Source organism: Papaver somniferum, chromosome 7 (genome assembly GCF_003573695.1).
Source record: "Papaver somniferum cultivar HN1 chromosome 7, ASM357369v1, whole genome shotgun sequence".
In the NCBI taxonomy this organism is placed as follows: domain Eukaryota; kingdom Viridiplantae; phylum Streptophyta; class Magnoliopsida; order Ranunculales; family Papaveraceae; genus Papaver; species Papaver somniferum.
Window position 1 is genome coordinate 58511238 of NC_039364.1, and position 5855 is coordinate 58517092.

The 5855-nt window shown below is 36.8% G+C and overlaps 1 long non-coding RNA gene across 3 annotated transcripts; it reads right to left on the reverse strand.

Annotated features, from left to right (window-relative positions):
- Window positions 1–262: 262 nt before the first annotated feature.
- On the reverse strand, window positions 263–3550 carry LOC113297401. 3 transcript variants are annotated; one of them, XR_003333465.1, is made up of 8 exons: window positions 3220–3550; window positions 2875–2919; window positions 2675–2743; window positions 2484–2582; window positions 2081–2215; window positions 1850–1971; window positions 1629–1749; window positions 263–1482 (listed from the first exon to the last, which is right to left on the reverse strand). It is a non-coding gene; the product is annotated as an uncharacterized LOC113297401 (long non-coding RNA). The 3 variants fall into 3 exon arrangements; XR_003333464.1 differs by having other exon boundaries at window positions 2879–3019; XR_003333463.1 differs by having other exon boundaries at window positions 2875–3019.
- Between the last annotated feature and the right edge of the window lie 2305 nt (window positions 3551–5855).

Below are 5855 nucleotides of genomic sequence, written 5' to 3' on the forward strand. Positions count from 1 at the left end.
TGTTGAGCATTTGTCGATTAAATTAATCATGGGTTCTCTTGTGGTTACACTACAAAACAGAGGGCCCTTAGTGACGGTTTGAGATCATTTGTGACGTTTGATCAACCGTCACGAATAGTGATTCTATTTGTGACGCCTTGTCAAGCTGTCATAAATAGTTTTATTGCCGCCGTAAAAAAATCGACGTCAGTCAACGGTTATTGTTCTCCGGCACCGGATTTTAGATTCTCAGAATTACATAATTATCAGAAACCTTAAGCCATTCACACAAAAATTAAAAAGCTTTTCAAAACTTGCATCATTCACACTGAACCAAAAACTTATACTATTCAAAACTTGCATCATTCACACTTGCATCATGTCATTGAAATCTAATGAAAAAGAAGAACAGACAGAAGTTTATCAATACGAATCCAAGGATGCACGCACACATGTTATCTGCAGAGTTTTATCTAATAAGGGTTACTTTTCAACTGCAAAGACACATTCCACATCAGCTCACAGCTGTAACAGCACCATTACCTTCTTCTGCTCAAACCAACTTTTGCACAACTGCACCTGCAACTCCATCATGCCTTCTTACCAAGTCACCACCAGCATCAGTTAAACACCAACTGCTGCAATTCTATTCTAGCTTCAGCTCAGCTGCAGCTTTAACAACATACAAGCTTCCACTCAAGTTCATTCTGCAGTCACACAAACTTCCATTAGTCTGCCAACCCTAACATTCAGTTCAACAACAACATCTCTTGCTTGCAGAATTCAACACCCGTCCTGCACTCCATACTTGTTATGCTAGCTAATTGACCACATAAACCCATTTAGCTCTTGACTGCAATCCTTACTCAATCCTTGTAACCCAACTGCACCTCATCTTGTTATTTACCACGACAACACAATCATAAGCCATTCATCATTTCGTCTCCCACTCTCCATCTCGGTCATATATACCACCTGTGTACATCCAAAGCACAAACACTTGGTCTTCCATGAAAATCACCACAGCTACTCCGTTCTCAACACACAACAAGCATCAGAACTAGTTCATTTCATAACCTGTAAAATCCTAGGCATACATCTAGATTCATTCCTGAGCCAACACACAGCACCACCAGCTTCAGTTCCATCTCCATGAGTTCAATACCACCATTCTCAGCACATTCTGCAACATAACCACAGACCAATCCTCCTATGAGATGCCATCTGAGCCCTTCTTCTGTAGAAATTCAGTTCTCTGACTCGTTTCAGCTCCAGCTGCACCTGCCATTCCACCTTGCTACTCCATCTGCAACTGCAAACTGATATCAACACCACCCTAGTTCACTGAACTATCAATCATCAACACCCACAGCTGTAGTTTCATCCATTACTCAAATTCAGATCTCAGAGCCACAAACTCAGTTGAATCGTATTGTTGAGAACCCAAAACTCGTCATTCATCTGAGACTCCACCATCTCATCCACCAAATTGAAATTGATACACTAAAAGAAACACACAAATCTCTCAATTATTTCAGGACATTTCAGAGTTTATCAAATTATATTCTCGAGTTTCACCCATGTTTTCCCTACATTTCGAACGACAGTAGAAGCTGTAATATGACAAATAAGTTACGGTGTAAGTATACCTCGCTATCTGGATGTGGAGGCTCAGTTGTTGGCACTGAATCAACACCCAAGCTGATCGCTTCATCATCTTTGATGTCATTGTTTTCATCTTGATATGGTACGTACCAGGATACTTTTGACCTGCACAGTTCCGAACTTGATAACTCAAATTGAACTTGATGGATCAAAAGAATCTAAACCACAGGTTTCACTCATTCATAGTTCAATGCTACCAATTTACCTTGAGATCCAGTACGATATGTTTGCTGTTAACATTTCCGATTGCCATTTTGAGAGGGGTTTTCAACCATGGATGGCTAGCTTCTTCTTCTGAGCAACCTCTGAAGAATGGAGGCATAACTCCTGCCAGAACCAAGTAAATGGTGTTAAAACACAGTCAGCAAAGTAGTGCACTGGATTTAAAACCATATAGTCAAAAAACAAAAACAACCTAACAAACACAAAAGCTTACTATTATATCTCATTTTATTTGGTGTAATGTCTGCATTGCCATAAGATCTGAACGTTGCTCCTTGTTTCTTGTTCCCGGTATGACTTATGTTCATCATAACATCTTCGTTGTTGGAATTCGAATAACTAAATGAAACTGCACAACACAATCCATTCATGTATTAGTATAAACTTCTTATCAATTTCCTTCCAGAATTTAAAACTACTTTAAGACTAAATTTAGTCTTCCACCGTAGCGTCACACACCAGACTAAACTCAAATTTAGTCGTTTTTTTTGGTCTTTGATCTTTGGTTATACTCGCACCACTGCAGTTGCTCTAAGAGTACTAAAAATCAGATCCAACCCCAGCTCATCATCAATGACTAAATCTAGCAAATGAAAGAAAAGTGAGATTTAACATACAAGCATATTCTTCTATTAGGTCCTTCAATAGCTTCAGATATGCAGAACAAAAGTGTTCTTAGGTATTTCTTCTGTAATGCATCATATTATCATAAACACCTGAAAAAACAGAAGAAGAAAACGATCAACCTTTAGGAAATCGTAATTCCAATTAAGATATCCGTATAAATCTCTAAGTGAGATCGTTATACCGCTTTCCATCCCATCAATAATCCTTCTGGATTCAGCATTTATAAGCATGAGTTTTGGAATCTTCATCTCTGTTAAAATTTACAGTAACTAAATTCATCACATATCTGTAAAAAGACTAATAAAGATGTAAATCTGAAAACAAGGTTTAGTGGTACCGAAAGCAGGAATCCCTAGCTACAATTACAGCTTCAATACATACCCACCATATCGTCTTCAGCTCCTTATTGACTCCACCAATAGTCCCCTGTAATTCAACCCCTTCACCAAATTAAACCTAAACTCCCACTAGCTCAGTTATTCTTCATCTTTTCTTCTAACCACCACTATTATCTCATCATCTTTATCTATCATTCAAACTCAAGAACACTGGTCAAAATTTATAACCAAAAACCTAATTTGGGATGAACCCTAATTCCAAACTGAAATTAAACCCTATACATCATCCAAACTTCAATTAAAATCAAACCCATCACTAATTGATCAGTCTATAAATCAATTTCACACAAAATAAAAGTTAATTAAAGAAACCCTAAATTCAACTTACCTTTCTGTTGAGTTTGAATCAAAAGACGGATCAACACCATGACCATCAACGATCCCTGATTCCATTCCATTTCTCTAAATCAGACTCACGATCTTTGTATCCATCATCGATTCTCATTCAAACCTTAATCTAATCTGTAAAAACATCACATTTTTCGTATAACTCTCTCCCTCAACAGAGAAGAGATGGACGAGATGATAATAGAAAAGAGATGGAGTATATGGAGAGAAGAGGCGAGATGGTAACAGAGAAGACGCGAGAGAAAACCTAGATATCAGTTCTTCAGCGGAGAAAAAATGGTGGAGAAAAAATGGCGGAGAAAAAAATTAGATCTGTTTTAGGCTTTCAGCAGATAAGGATGAGAAAAAAGAATAAAAACAAAAATCATTTATTCTGTCGGATTCATGAAACCGACCATAAAACTGCTCCTTTGACTAATCGTAGTGTTTCCTACGGTTGGTCAAGACACCCTCACTATTTGTGACGCCCCTAAAAAAAACCTCACTGATAGGACCTATTTTTGTAGTGTTAGTTCAATTGAATGTTTTTGGATTCAAATTCATACTTGTATGTGATTTGTTATGTCCAAAGAAATCCTTCTTTTCTTTCCAAATTAAGGTCACTTTTGTTGTTCTTTCGGGAATGACATTTTATGGGGGAGAGTTCTTAATTGAACTTGTGCTTAATTGCCAAATCTTTATGGGTAGTGCAGCTGTGGAATATTATAGGGGTTATCTTGTATCTTTACAAACTCCTTGATGAATGCATTTAGCTTCGGCTTTATGATTGCATCTAAATAAGATGATATATTTTTGCTTTCTTTTGGTCAAGAAATGTCTCTTTCGGAAATTTCATTAGGATCTCGTTCTTGTACCTTTGCCAACTTTATTGACAAAAAGGGGGAGAATTAATATGTAGTTCACACTACAAATACATATGGTTTCCGGATCATTATGTAAGGACGAGTAGTTTCCATGTGAGATGGAGTATTGACTAAGGGGGAGTGATACATATCACCATAGTATTGTTGTTGAAGTTGTGATACAATTGAACTTTGACGCTGTGTAATGATACTATGACATTGTATAACAATGATTAAGAACTCTTGTTTTCTCGTTGTTATAGCTATGGATTTTCAACAATGATGATGCTGAACTTACAACCTTTGGGATCATTGGAGTACTTGGAAGTGACGAAGATTTCAAGTAATGTTGAAGATTAGGCGTATGGAATAGGAGCTACAAAAGTTAATTTATTTATTTTTTGTATTCCATATGTATTGATAGTTTTGTCACTAAAATTGACAAAGGGGGAGATTGTTAGAGCATTGCTCGGTCGAACTCGCATGCATTGTTATCTCAAGCATGTTTGTCAATGTTAGTGATCAAAACTATAAGTCTTGATTTCTAGTCTACTATAGCTAAGGTCTCGGACTAGGATAGAAAGTGTAGTTGAGCTCAAGAACTCCATGGCAATCATCATACAAGACGAAGGACTACTCAAGGAACCGGTGAATCTTCATCGACTAAAAGGTATGTGGAGACTTGAACTTATCTATCACTCAAAAGTCTATTTATCTCCTATCTTGAGACAAAAGTCGTTTTGCTATATAGACTTAGATTATACACATTTGCTATTTCGAGCAGAGTTTATCTCGCATATCTATTTCTCGAAATATGTGTTGGTAAGCTTTCGCTTTAACCAAGTTCATCTTTACCTATTAATGAAAGTCATGACAAGTTTCAATCACTTTGGAAATTGCTTACTTTGATGAAAAATAGTTTGTGAATAACAACTACAGAATATCAACGTCCTCTAAGAATGTTCCAATGATTGAAATGAGAGTTTAGATTATATAACCATTGGAGGACATAAACATTGTTGTGGAAACAAATATATGTATAAGTCCTTATTCCTTGAACCGAAGTTTGAGAACTTTGTTGATCAAGAGAACCGGCATGGTGGCGTGAGCTAAGTCCGCGAACTGGCGGAAGTTCTTGTCCCGAGAATTTCTGCTGGAGTTTGTGAACTCCGTCCGGGAAATTAAGTCCGCGAACTTGAGTAGGTTATATCTAAAAACGATGTTTGTGAACTTATTCTTATATAAACTAAGAAATGCAAATTGCAAACCGTGTTTATATAGTTCATGAACCGACTCGAGTGAATCAAATCATTTTTGCTTCGATTGTGTCTTGTGTAGTTACATAAGATTTCCTTGCAATTGAAAAACTCTCTAACTAGTTCATTTGAGTCACTTGAAGTAGTTAAGGTGAAGAAGAATATGGTTGATATGAAAGTGATCATATGGATAACCATTTGGTTGACTATTGTTGAACCAACAAATGTACAAGTTTGGGTACGGTTACACAAGCCTAAAAACGTGCATTCCATTTGTGTGTAACAAGCTAGTTTTCGATCTAACGGTTGAAAGATATTAGCTTGAATCTAAATCAGGTTTTCATCTAACGGTGAATATTGAATGCTTTTTTACCAAGCTAACATTGATTGCAAACCCTGATTTGAAAGACTATATAAGGGAGAACTCTAGCAACTGGGAAACCTAATCCCCACACCTTGTGTGTGATACTAGTTGTGCTAAGCTAGAGTCAATTCTCCTTTAACCTTTGGTTTATTCT